At 44.0% G+C, this 13541-nt stretch overlaps 1 protein-coding gene across 5 annotated transcripts in view; it reads left to right on the top strand.

Annotated features, from left to right (window-relative positions):
- Positions 1-13541, top strand: part of LY86 (lymphocyte antigen 86) — a 66970-nt gene that overhangs the window by 566 nt on the left and 52863 nt on the right. The window lies entirely within an intron of this gene.

Below are 13541 nucleotides of genomic sequence, written 5' to 3'. Positions count from 1 at the left end.
GAGAAAGAGTAACAGTCTGGATATGGAGCCAAGTATAAGGGCTCAGCCCCCCTCCCCCCTCAAGAACAACTGATCAGTGATTTTTTTCCAATAAGCTTTTCTTCCCAAATCCTGCACCTGGGCTGGCTCTCCAGGGCGCCCCTTTTGCAACCTGAGTGAGCATAAAGTCACTTTGGTCAAAAGCTCTTCAATCTTCAGCACCCCCCCCTCCTCCAGAGTTCTTGTCACGCTATGCTGTGCCACCCACTAAAGCGCCAAGCACTTTGGAAGTAACATCCAATGCCAGGGTTTCCCTAGGGCCAAATACTGCGGAGGTTTGACTGTGTCCTGATGCCTGCATTAGTTCCCCATTGTAACTGCTTGGGAAGTGGTGTGTGTTCACCTGGGAGAGCTCTACTGTTGGCACCACCAGCCAGAACTTAGGAGCAGGTTAGTGATAAAGTCTAAATTTGGTGCCTTTCCTCGCCTTTTTCTTTCTGTGCTGTTATGACTCAGTGAGGAGAAATGAGCCTTAGCATCCATTTTCCAATGGCAAGTTGAAGAACAGGCTCACGGAAAGGCAGGGTTATAAAGTCTGGACATCTGTAGGGAGACAGGGCTAGTGTGGCTTGAGCCAAAGAATGTGGAAAGAAGACACTGAACCCCCATGTTGGTCCCACCATAAGCGGGGAATAATGAAAGCAACTCTTGAGCAAATAGCTGACCCTAACTTCTGCCACCCAAGGACCTGACCTGACAGACACACATTGTCAGTTTGGTTTCTGGGGTGATATGATAGGTTTGTTTATTCCTCTAAAGAGGAACATTGACGTGCATTTTTGAAAAGCGAGTGATTGGTTAGATGGTGTGAGTGCTTTCATCATGCTTCCTGTTCTTGGGGAGAATGGAAACCTAGACTGCTGGTGACACATTCACTTAAGGTGTGGGATGACAGCAAGATCTGAGTCGTGTGGACTAGTTGGCATGTGATTCTTCAGGTCATCCAGGCCTATGGAATTGGCTAGTCTGGGCCCAAGAATCCCCCTGAGACTGCAGCCAAGTCTCCTGTGTCCTTTTACTTGCCTGGAGAAGAGGCAAAAAGATTGAGTATCTTGGGGAAGGAGCAGGACATAAGGGCTGCCTCACTGCTGCATCCATCTAAAGGTGGGACTTCTCCTCGGAGTAATTAAATCTCGGAGATAATCCCTGGGTGCCTGGAATAAAGGAACAGAGGAGATAAAGTTCTCATTTGGGAAGAGTGGCAGAATCAGCCACTGAAAGCAAAGAATGATTGCTTAGCAGAAGGGCTGTCTCAAGGGCAGGTATCAGTAACCAGGGGACATGCTGATTGGAAGAGAGCAAGGATTAGATCACCAAATGTAACTTAGAGAATGGTTTAAAAGTATCTGAACAACACCTCCTACTAGAAGGGTCTGCCTGTGTGTGTCAAGGACCATGCTTTGTGCTTCATTAGCGTGATCCTTGCTTTATAGGTGTGTGAACATGGGGGCCAGAGATGCTAGCTAGCTGGCTTTGTAAAGGCTATCCAGCTAATGCTGTAGAAATATGCTCCAGGGACCTGGAGAAGACAAAACGCTGAGTAAATATTTGTGGAACTAAAACACACTGCTCGCTGGCCTCTCTAAGTCCAAAAGGCATGCTCTTAAGAACCCTGGTGTGCAGAGTTTTGTTGTTGGGCAGTGCCATAGAGGAGGGTAGAGAGGGAGAGGTCAACAGAGAGCATAGCATGGATAAAGGCCAAGAGGGGTTACATGACCAGGCCAAGTTCAGGAGGCTGAGAAATGATGGGTGAGATGACGTCAGAGCCCTAGACAAGGGGGCGCTGCCTGCCTTCAGCTTTGAGAAGACCCTGCTTTGGAAAGACCCCTTGGGTAGTTACTAGAGCTGTGAGTATTGCAATGGAGCCTATTTGTGATTGGAAATAGGATTTTTAATCCAGACGTCATAACAGTTCATGATCATCACGAAAACCGTCTTTAGACTGAGGGGATTATGGGTACACTCTAGGGTCAGCAGAAAGGCAAGCTGAACCCTAGGCCCTCCTGTAGGGGTTACGCCCACTCTGTCTCCTGACTGGCCCTGAGCTTTTGAAGGCTAAATGTCTGTACACACCTCCAGACACACACAGCCTCCCATTCTGCTGCCAGGTTGGCAGAGCAGCAGCCTCAGTCACAGGCTGCCTGGAGTGACACTCTGGCCAGCATGGTGTTAAGGCAGTATCAGTGCACGTCAGGGGGTTCTGGGGTCCCACTAAGTGCCCATGATAAGAGTTGCTGTGGTGTTCCAGGGTTGTGCTTTGTTTGTCTCTTTTCCAATTTCATTTGTGAGTTTTGTCTCAAGAGAAGGAGACCTTAAGCTAGCAATTACTTTCTGAATCATTATTTTTTTTTAAACCCTTCAAGAGGAAGAAGGAACATCAGATGTGGCTTCTGAGTGTTTGGTACCAACCAGAAGCCAGGTGCGGTTGCTCATGCCTCAAATCCTTACACTTGGGAGATGGAGGCTGGAGAATCTGGAAGTTCAAGGTCATCCTTGACTTCTTAGTGACTTTGAAGTCAGCATGGCCATAAGAGGCCTGGTCTCAAAAATACAAAAAAAAAAAAAAAAAGAAAGAAAAGAAAAGAAAATAGAAAGTGAGCAAAATGTTCTGAAAAGCAGAAGTTCTCATTTGTTCAAGGAAGAGAATTGGGGAGGTGGAGACAAAGAAGCCAGTGTTGTCAAAGCAAAGTGCAAGAACATGTAAAGAATGTGCCTGTGTTAATTTGTAAGAGTGTGTGTGTGTGTGTGTGTGTGTGTGTGTGTGTGTGTACGCACATGCACGCACACACCTAGGGATATGGCACCAATGCCCACTGGTGCATTTACTTACATTCAGCCTCTAGTACACAAAGATACAATGTAGATTATAAAAACACTTAAGACAAGGAGAGAAAGCAATAGCAGTGGTAGAAACAAGGTGAGGGAGAAAGTAGGAGACCATGTTACAGAAGGAATGTTTGTACGTCCTACCAAAAGCAAACTCACACATTAAGAGCCAGTGAGATGTCTGTAAGCCTGATAACCTGCAACTGATACCTGGAACCCATGTTATCGTGGAAGGAAAAACAGATTCCACATACTTGTCCTCGCATTCCACATACACACATATGTCATGGGCATGCCCACACTCATGCCCACATATCATTCGCTCACATACACACACTCACACGATAATAACAAAAGTTTATATATTAGGCCCTGCTTATTAGATAGTGGTATTAGAGGTAATGCTTTCAAAAGGCAACTAGATCATGAAAGCCAAACCCACAGAAATGGGGTTTTCTTTTACAAAAGAGACCACTAGTGTCAGAAGACCACTCCAAGAACCCAACTCTACTGGGCACTCTGATCTCAAAATTTTAACCTCGAGAACTCTGAGAAATGCAAGTTTGCCGTGCAAGCCACTCTGTCTGTGGTACCTTGTCATAGCAACCAGAGACAAGAGAAACACGCAAGTAAGGTCAAGCCACCCATAACAGATGAGTCGGGTGAGAGGCAAGGGCTGCAACTGCAGTGGCAAAGTCCCTGACCACATACAGTGACATTCATGGGTTCCAAAGGCCATGGGTGATTTTGGTGATCATTTCAGCCTACTATGAGAGATAACATTTTACCTTACAGGGCTATATAAGGATTGGGTGAAAAGGACAATGGGAAAAGTTCTCCTCATATACTAAACACTTAATGTATCTTTGTGTTGATAATTTTATATATGATATAATACAATCAATAGGACAGTGCTTCTCAACCTTCCTAATGCTGAGACCCTTTAATACAGGTTTTCATGTTGTGGTGACCCCCCAACCATAACGTTGCTGCTTCATAACTGTAATTTTGCTGCTATTATGAATCACAATGTAAATACCTGATATGCAAGATATCTGACATGAGGTCACAGGGGTGGTTCTGAGTGGCAGTGAGTGTTTGGGGGTTACTTACAGGAGTGTGGGCCAAGGGTTTCTTACAGGAACAGAGATGACTCAAAGGGAGTTACGTCATCAAAAGCTCACTCCCACACAAGTGAGACTCAACAAAGCTGGAAGCCTGGCTCTGTAGGCAGCATCACTTGTAGGCATCTTGGAAGGTCAGAGGCGTCTCTCCTCAGGAATCCTTGTCATCTCTACTGTCCTAGGGGGTGGAGGGAATCTTGTACATCTTATAAGTTTCAGAAACTTTCTGAGATTTTTTTAGTTGTCTTCTTCCTGAGTCTTTATGAGCCACGTGTAGGAAATTGCTATACAAATTCCTACTAGGCCCCATCTCTTAAATGTTCTATCACTTACCAATAACTCCACATTAGTGGACAAACCTTTGGCACATAGGCCATTGAGAGACATTTAAATCCAAACTAAAACACTGTAGTACATGAGGACTGCATGACATCCAAATATGTGTGTCCATAAGCTTTATTAGCGCATAGCTGCATCCATTCTTTTATGTATGGTTGATGGCTACTCATGTGCCATTACAGCAATGTTGAGAAGTGTGACCTTGACCACATGCCACACACAGCCTTAGATACATATTTATACACATAGATGGCCAAAGGTAAGAAAGAATCTGTCAAAATTGTCACTAGATCAGATCCTCAAGTTCTGGATCTTCCGGGTGACTCTAGCAATAGAGTGGCTATAGGAACAAATGAACCCTAAAAATACCATGCTAATAAAATTTGTAGGCTTTCTTTCAGAGAATTATGTGTGTTCTTATAATCTCCCTCTTAAGTATCTAGAGTTCCAGCTTCTGTGAGTCTCATCCATGTTGGTGTGGGCTTTTTCTGATGCAGCCATTTTAAAATCAATAGTTACTCTGAATGCCTTGTGTGACCCTTACCAAAAAATCCTAGAGAGAGGTTGGATGGAGAGCTTCATTTCTATATGTGGAAACTGAGGCCCATACATAGTAAGTAAACAAGATCTATGTTGAGTTTAATACAAACTTAAGTTTTCTAATTTCTCCTCTCCTGGCATTCAAACAGATAAACATCTGGGAGAAAGAAGAAGAAGATGGAATTGTATTTTGATTAAATAACAGTTTTCCCTCTCCCCCACCCCCATCCCCACCCTCTGCATCTCTTTACATATTCAGAATTGGCTCAATTTGGCTCTTTTTAATCAGGGACATTCAGTAGCTATAGAAGAGGACACACACACACTAACATTTGTAATGATGTGTCTCCCCCAAATTAAAAAAAAAAAGAGAGCCAATGGGGAATTCTTTTGTCAGTAAGAATGGTGCACTGCCAGTCAGGGCCCTCCTGTGCAATTGGCATGCTTACTTCATAAGGAAGCCTATTTCCCACACACAGCAACCAGTTCCCCTGTGGAGTAGTTAGTGAAGAAAAGAAGGATGCTCTATCTTGGGCAGTATGCTGCGGGTGATCCCACAGGACCCAGCCAGTTCCTGAGAGTTCCCAGGGTCAGGTTAGTGCTGCATCTGGTCCTCAAGCTTTAGACTTACTTACTGCCCTCCTTCCTCGAATGCAACCAGCCCCATTCACATCTGTCTAAATAGGATTTACAAGCTGTTGACGTTTGCTTCAGGCTGGGCAATTCAACTGACCTCCAAAATGTCCCTTAATTATGAAAGTCTAAATCTGGTCACACACATGCACCTGCATAATCCATCAAGGTGCTCAAACAGGACAATTAATCAGGCTTTAAGAATGCAAAACAATGCTGGCAAGATCTCCTGTAGAATAAAGGGCAAGCTAAGAATGACCTACCCCCATAGATCAATGATCAAGGCATATGGATAAAGTGTTCATCAAAAAGTTTTAAGGTGCCCTGGGAGGTGAGGAATGAAGTGGGGAAAAGATTTCTTTCTCCAGAACCTGACAGCTCTGAAGTAAATGGAGCATAAAACCAATACCAAAGAAACAACATAGAAAAAAGAAAAATCACAGGCCACATAGCCATTTAGCCATGCTTTCTAGTCCTGCACAGAAAGCAATCTCTCTTAGCTTATGCTGTTGTGCAATTAAGGAAAATATTAATAGATGGAGAGGGAGGGAGGAAGGGAGGGAGGGGGAGGGAGGGAAGGAGAGAGAGAGAGAGAGAGAGAGAGAGAGAGAGAGAGAGAGAGAGAGAGAGAGAGAGAGAGACTGAAGAGCGCACTACCAGAAACAGGGCTGGCTTTTTGGTCAAATTTTAAAAGAGGAAGTTGACTTAAAAAATACAAAAGATGCAGTTTTTTGTTTTTTGTTTTTGCCCTTTAAGCTAGTAAGAACACGTGCTGGAAGGGAAGCAATCCTTAAAGAGAGGTTCCTAAGAACCCATCACCGGGACTCTCTAGTGCTTTTATTTAATGGAAAACACTTAGAAGCCAAACCTGCGGGGTGCTGTGAATGCTCCTGAGCACATTAAAAAGGAGACACTAAGTAGCTCTGAACAGAGGGAAGTAAGCCAAGTTTGTGGTTCTAAAGAGGCCTCTGTAATTAGACAGGAAATAGGTGTTCTGAAAGGTTATCCACTGCCCTTTCCAGCCATGTGACATCCCCATGGGCTCCTGACTCTGTCGGTGTTTTGAGAGGAGAGTCTCGAGAAAGGCTGTCTGGCAGCTCACCAGCTGGTTTTCACAGCCAGCACATCTGCCACACCACAAGCAGCACGGGGTCCTGAACATGGCCTCCATGCAGGCCTAGGTGGTGGGATGTGAGCAGGACATGGGACGCCAGAGTCTGAGAAGGTGGCCGTCAACGAAAAGCCACTGCGAGCTCCATCTGTATAGTGGCGAAGGGACACGCAGCTCGCAGAGGTTCTGTAGACTTTTGACAGCAGCATCTGGGACATACAGAGCAGCAGGTGCCTCCTTCCAAGACCCAAGCAGCAGGGCAGGGCTCTCTATGGGAAGAGAAGGGTGACCCTCCTCAGTAATCCCATGCGCTCCAGGTTTGTGTTACGCCTTTTCCTATATACCTCCTAAGACCGGATTCTACATCTGTGACTAAGGAGCTCTGTGCTAGGGAACTGGAAATACTAAGCAGGTGCCGGAAGTATGCTGCCGTCGCCGGAAGTATGCTGCCGTCAACCAGGAAGCGAGAGCCTGCACGTGTGTATGAGGCTGACGAGCAGACAATGCACAGAGGACAATGTGCAGATTAGGATGTAGCAGGAGTCCCTTCTGCTCTCAGGCAGAGGATAGAGTGCCCAGAACCTCCTTGTATGGCTGCCACAAGTGCTGCCCCCAGTCCCAATAGCTGAGGCCTTTCTTACCCAAAGGGTTTCTCTGTATGTCAATGACAATTCAGTCCTTCTTTTACTGTTTTTAAATGCCCCTTTAAACATGTGAGCGCTGCTTACACAAAATTCGTTCATTTAACCAGTTTTTTGCCAGTGTACACCTTATCCACAGAATTATCAACAGAATCCCCTTACGTGTTTAGCAGACCACAACTCGCTTTTCCTGATCGCTTTAAAACATCGAATGGCAGAAAAAGTGTGAACCATCACAGAATAGTTTTGCTCCAACTTTTCTTGAACTTGTTTCAAAACCTTGGCTCTATGGGCCTAATCCTTTCGTCTTTGTGCTGACACTTAGTCATTCGCTCCTCTTCCTTTTCTTTCTCAAGTTTGAGGTGCAGTCTCACTATTGCTGCCTAGGGTAAGCTCAGTCTCTTGATCCTCCTGCCTCAGCTTCCTGAGCAACTGGTATTGTGGGTGTAGTCATGGCACTGACATGATCACTCCCATCTGTAAGACTTATGCTTTCTTAAAGCTGCAGAAGTATGCACTTAAGTATTTCTTTGTATAGCTAGCATGGTTCAGCTCAAAGAATACACATCTTTGATTTACCAACCAATTGATTCTGGACCTGGTTGCCAGTCATAGGGTTGAGTTCTCTTGGCAATGATGCTTCCTGCCACAGCCTCTGAAGACCCTTCTTCCCACAAGGCTCCTTCCACTTTGCCACGTTTTCTTTTAAAAGTACACTGAGGTCTGCTGGGTCACTGTTTTACCATTCAGCCACCCTGCCATTGTCCTATGCTTAGAAGCTTATGTCTATTGTGGAAGCCTCAAAAAAAAAAAAAAAGTCAATTGGTCACTTAGAGGAGAGGAGACAGAGTTTGCCTGCATGATTAAGGCTCGTCTTTATAAAAACTGAGCTGACTCATGATTAGCATTCAGTTGTCTTTCTGCCTGCATAGTCTGTGATTGATGGTGCCAGCCCAACATTCTGTTGACTTTGAGGAAAGTGCATACTGGGGAAGGAACCCAGAGTCTTGTGTGTGCCAGACAAGCACTCTGCCGCAAGCTCTACCCTTAGCCTATCTACTAGAGTTTGGATGAGACCAGTTGAACTGATCCATCCTTTTATATTTTTTTCCAAGGCAGTCTGGCTCATTCACAACTCTTTGTCCTCACTCCTACTCATGTACAAAGATAGAGAAAACTTCGTAGCTCTCCCTGGTCTGTCCATATGGATAAAAACATTCTGAATTCCAAATAACTGAGAATGAGGCTTCGTGCACACAAAGTGCTTAGGAGGTGACCTAGTTTCCTTCCCATCTTTGTTGTCACTCAGACACGACTGCTAAGTAATTCCTCGAGACGGAACCATGAGACATGAGATCTCAGAGACATCAGAACAGCAGTGACGCATTTCATCCAGCACTAGCAACTTCTTGGTACCATTAACCCCACTGGCCAAAGTCAGCAAAGGAGAAGACACTGCCGAGTCCTTTCTAACTGGTATTCTCCATCTTTAACAGACATTTCAGGTCATGCTAGGCCACCTTAAATGCAGACATGGAGGACATTGGTCTATTTCATCATAATTGCGGTGGATAAGACAAGAAGGAAACATGCCTCTGCATGGAACAAGGGGCCTAAGCAGCTCTTGTAGATCAGCTCAATGTCTCCAGAGGCAGAACTGTTGGTTTTGGCAATCTGTCTGTGGCTCCTGGTGAAACACTGGGGTGTAGGAAAGTTTCCATTTGCTGACTAATTTCCCTCCTAGGTCTGGGCATTTTTTCAGACAGGGTTAGCCCCCTTCCAGGCCTCTGATAGGCAAACCAGGGGCTCTTTCACATACTGGACTAAGGCCAGGCCCTGTAGAGCCATAGGGTTTCGATGTAACTCCCCTTGTTTAAAAGGGGAACCTGTGAGCCAGAGAGGAAGTATGTCCTAACTGTGGTCACCAAGCCAATCAGTGGAAGAACACAACAGGACCCTCCTGGGTAGACTCAACTTCCTCTTCAAGCATAAAACCACCCAGAGAACTCACCCAGTTTCAGATCAGAGCTACCACATAAACAAAAACCAGACCAAGGTCTCCAAAGAGTAAAATTTCATCTTTTTGGGCAGCCCATCTCGTAAAACCATGTGTCCAGGTCCTTTGCTGCCCAAGTCCCTATAAAATAAGAAGCTTTACACCTGAAAATTGTCCATGGGACTCAACTCTAATTAAGAGGAACAACAATTTTTATAAAAGTACCATATTATAATTGTGGACCTTACTTGGGAATGGCATGTATTATTTCTCCCTTTATATGTGAAGGGCACTTTCTAATACCCTAAGCATTCAAAGTCATAGAGTGGTAACCTTTTGTATACATGGCTTTTTCTACACACATCCCTATGACAAAGTTGAAATTATAAATAGGCCTAGTAATAGTGACAACTAGCAACTAATAATGAAATAATTTTGACAACAAGCCCTAATTAAATTGCCAGTAGCACTACTCTTGCACTTTAGGGCCATTACAAAGTAGGATGACAGTCATTTGAATGCAAAGGAACCTAATTCTAAGACAACCAACCTGATAACTAAGGTGGCTGGTGTGCAAGTCCCCTCTACAGGGTGGACGTGCAGGACACAGGTGGGCTGGGTGGGATGACATCGGAGTTCATCGTGTTGCTCAGGATAGGTTACCATTTACAGTGGAGAAATAGTTCATTTGTGGAATTTTCCATTTTAACAGTATTGGTTCATGATGGTAACAAATTACAAAACATAAAATTGCAGTTGGAGAGCCGCTACTGTATCTTTCATTGATGATCAGAAGAAAAAGTACTTGTGCAGGGTAAGGGCTGCATCTTCTGCAACAAGAGCCTCCTCTGGAGACCTAACAACTTAAAGTAAACACACGCGGTGTCAGAGGAGATCTGTGAAAGTTATTACAGTGGCTTGGACCCTTGAGCCTGAAAGTGTGACACCAGAGCCTGTTGCTTCTGTTCTTTTCTCCATTTGTGGAAAAGCTAGCGATAGACAGCCAAATTCAGCCATAGGCCAAATACCCAAATGCTGCCCCCGCTATTGCCTCTGCCTCCACTGGAGCATCACCCTTGGGTCTGAATCACTGCGAGGAAGGTGTTCTAAGAGGGAAACTAAGTTTCAGCCAGAGCCATGCTGAGCTTGTTTGAAAACCAAGCAGAGTAGAGTGAGCAGTGAGGTCATTTTCCAGAGGAAGCAATGGCTTTTCCACTTCATGTGTAGATTAAATTTTGACTAAAGAGTGTTCATGGATAGATAACTGTTGTTGTTTTTGGAACATACCTGAGGAGAAAATGTTCAGTCACTCTTCATTTAATTGATTCAGGGGTTTAACAGAGCACAGCTGGCAGGCAAGGATCCTCCTCAGATTGCATTGAGGACCTCATCTTTTACACCCACAGCGTGGACCGGTGCCCCTTTCTCTTTTATTTTTAAAATTAATTTATTTGATAATTTCATACATGTATATAATGCATTTTGCTCACGCTCCACCACCCTTTCTTTATATATATACTCATATTACATCTCAATGGTTATCCCATCCCTTGTATCCTCCCATTCCTCCCTCCCTCCCATTTTCCCCTTAGTCCCCTCCACTATGACTGTGACTGAGGGAGACTTCCTCCCCCTGTATATGCTCATAGGGTATCAAGTCTCTTCTTAGTAGCCTGATATCCTTCCTCTGAGTGCCACCAGGCCTCCCCATTCAGGGGACGCACTACCCTTTCTTACATCTGTCAATTCCCACCAACTCTCTCCCCTCCCACTAAGTCCCCATGCCATTGTCATATCTTTTTGGTTTTGCTTCCTAACCCACCAGGTTTAACCAAGCCACTCTCATGGGCACAGCTGCAAAGGTAAAGCATGATTAACTCACCAGTATCTAGCATTTCTGAAGACAACTGCTAACTGCCCCCTTGGGTGGAACTGTGCCCATGAGCTCATCCCCCAACTATGGCTGTTATTGTGCTGGGTATTGTGAAGACCTTATGGAGACAACTCCAGCTGTGAGCTCATAAATGTCAGAACCTTAGCATTCTCATAAGACAGCATTTCCATTTTTCAAAACAGAGGTGATAGGTTCACCCATGATGCCTAAGACCAGACAAACCATAGGCTTTTAGGTAGGTCCCCAGTACCAGGCAGGAATTCGCACCTGTGGAGTGGGTCTCTGAGTCAAGCAGAAATCAGTTGGTTCACTCCATAATTATATCACTATTGCACCAATAGGCACATCTTGACTGGAAAGTTGAAATATATACATATACTTCTTTTAAAGAATGAAAAAAAAGAAAGCAACCATAAATTATGCTAGATATGAAACCACATCTGACTTATTTTAGAACAGAAAGCACAGCCTGTACTCAATATAAGCTAGAAGGATTGGCTTGAATATTGCTGACGTTAAAGGTTTCTCTGGAAATGACTGCTAACATAAGGCACTGAGTGTAAACTTGCTGAAGAAATGGTCCTCATCCTAGGAAGCCCCAAGATGAGAATGAAGGAGTGAGGCATGAAAGAAAAGAAAACCAATCCAAGTGACTACCATGAGAAATTAATCTCAGTCCTATGGAGGACCTCAGGAAGACCCTGTGGATGACACCTCAAAATGTCACCCCCAAACTGGAAGAGCTGGGGTCCTGAGCTGTTCCCAGAGGCATTAGTTCTCAGCACTTCCGCTTAACTGTGGTAATGAGACAGCCTTACTCCTACAGCAAGAGGTGTATACGCAGAAAGTCCCAAGAGCCTGCAGGAAAAAAAAAAACTTTGGTGGCATTAAATGCTATGTGCTTTAATTCATTCAAGCTACTAAAGCAATGTCAAATTGGGTAGCTTATGTGCAATAGAATTTTAATGTTCACTTCTAATTTATTTATTAAATGGGTCATGGACTTTTTTTCTATGGAGTGGACATCAAATCTGATCAGAAATCAATTGGTTGCCCGCATCATAGTCGTGCCACTATTGTACTAATAGGCATATATTTATTTTATTCAGTTATATTGGTTAAATGGCTAAGCATCCAAGGTAATGGTAAATTTAACATGTGATGAGAGTTTGGTCTCAACTTCTTAGATTTCTGTCATCATGGCGGAAGGGGCGTGCAAGTTTCCTTGGGCATCTTTCATAAGGTACTAACCAATCCCCATAATGAGGGACTAAGTTTCTAACCAACTCCTAGAGTCCTTACTCTCCAGGACCACCGCCTTGAAGGTCAGCTACAGCACTCTGCTGCAATGCCCTTGAACATTTGACCTGCACACTGAATTACTGAATACACACAAATATTTTGGTGAACAAGACACTGTTAAAAGAGATTGACATCTTTCAACAACAACAAAAAAGATCATCTATATGTGGAAGCTGCATGGAATGGGCAACTTCCTGAAAGCTGTCATAGAAACCTGTCTTGCTGAGTGATACCTGGATATAATGGGTGCCGTGGGGCACAAAACATTTTCAATGTGTAGCTGGGCTTGCTTGTATTGAAAGGGCCAGGGGAGGGGGTGTTCCACGAGCAAGAGCAAATACAAAGCCCAAACAAAACATGCTCCCCCAAAAGCAAAGAGAGGATAGTGGAGCTTTGAGTACCCTCAGAGAGCAGTTTACCTTCCATGACTAGCAAGGAGGTGTTACTGACTGTGTGGTAGTTTTCAACAGTGCCACGTAAGACAGAAAGTTGACCCACCGTGAAGACACAGCCTTCTACGTGCAGTAGCCACAAATCTATGTTTAAATGAGCAAAAGCAAAGTGCTACTAGACAAGGAGATCTGTCTAAGCCTGCCAGGTCACTGAGGAAAACGTCTGCGAGAGTTGAGCAGCTCCAGATATGATAACGCACAGGCTCAAGCCCAAATGTATATGCACCGTCTTTCTGATTCAGGAAATCGTAGTCCCAGAAATTAAAGTGGCTTTTGATTGGGAACATCTGGAGTGTATTGGCAGAGAAACAAACACCCTTAGTTTATGTTTCACTGGCATGCTGAAGATTCCATGAGCTCAGAGTCCAAAATCTAAAAACAGAAGGAAGTAAATCAGAGTTGGCAGAGAACTCAAATGCAGGAGACATATTCTGAGAGATATTATAATTTGGAAATACAGACATATAATATAAATAAAATTTAACTGTTTAAAGAATTAGATGTGGGAATTTAAAAATATGAAAGAAAAATGCAATACCAATAAATATCAAGGATATTTGGCAAAATAAAGCCACTTAATACAGAATATTTAATTGTTGAAATAAATAATAATAGCTAAGTTTAAATGAAGCTTTAAAAATTTC

Source organism: Acomys minous (assembly GCF_964271855.1).
Source record: "Acomys minous genome assembly, chromosome: 9".
NCBI classification, from domain to species: Eukaryota; Metazoa; Chordata; class Mammalia; order Rodentia; family Muridae; genus Acomys; species Acomys minous.
This window is presented reverse-complemented; position numbering and strand designations above follow the sequence as displayed.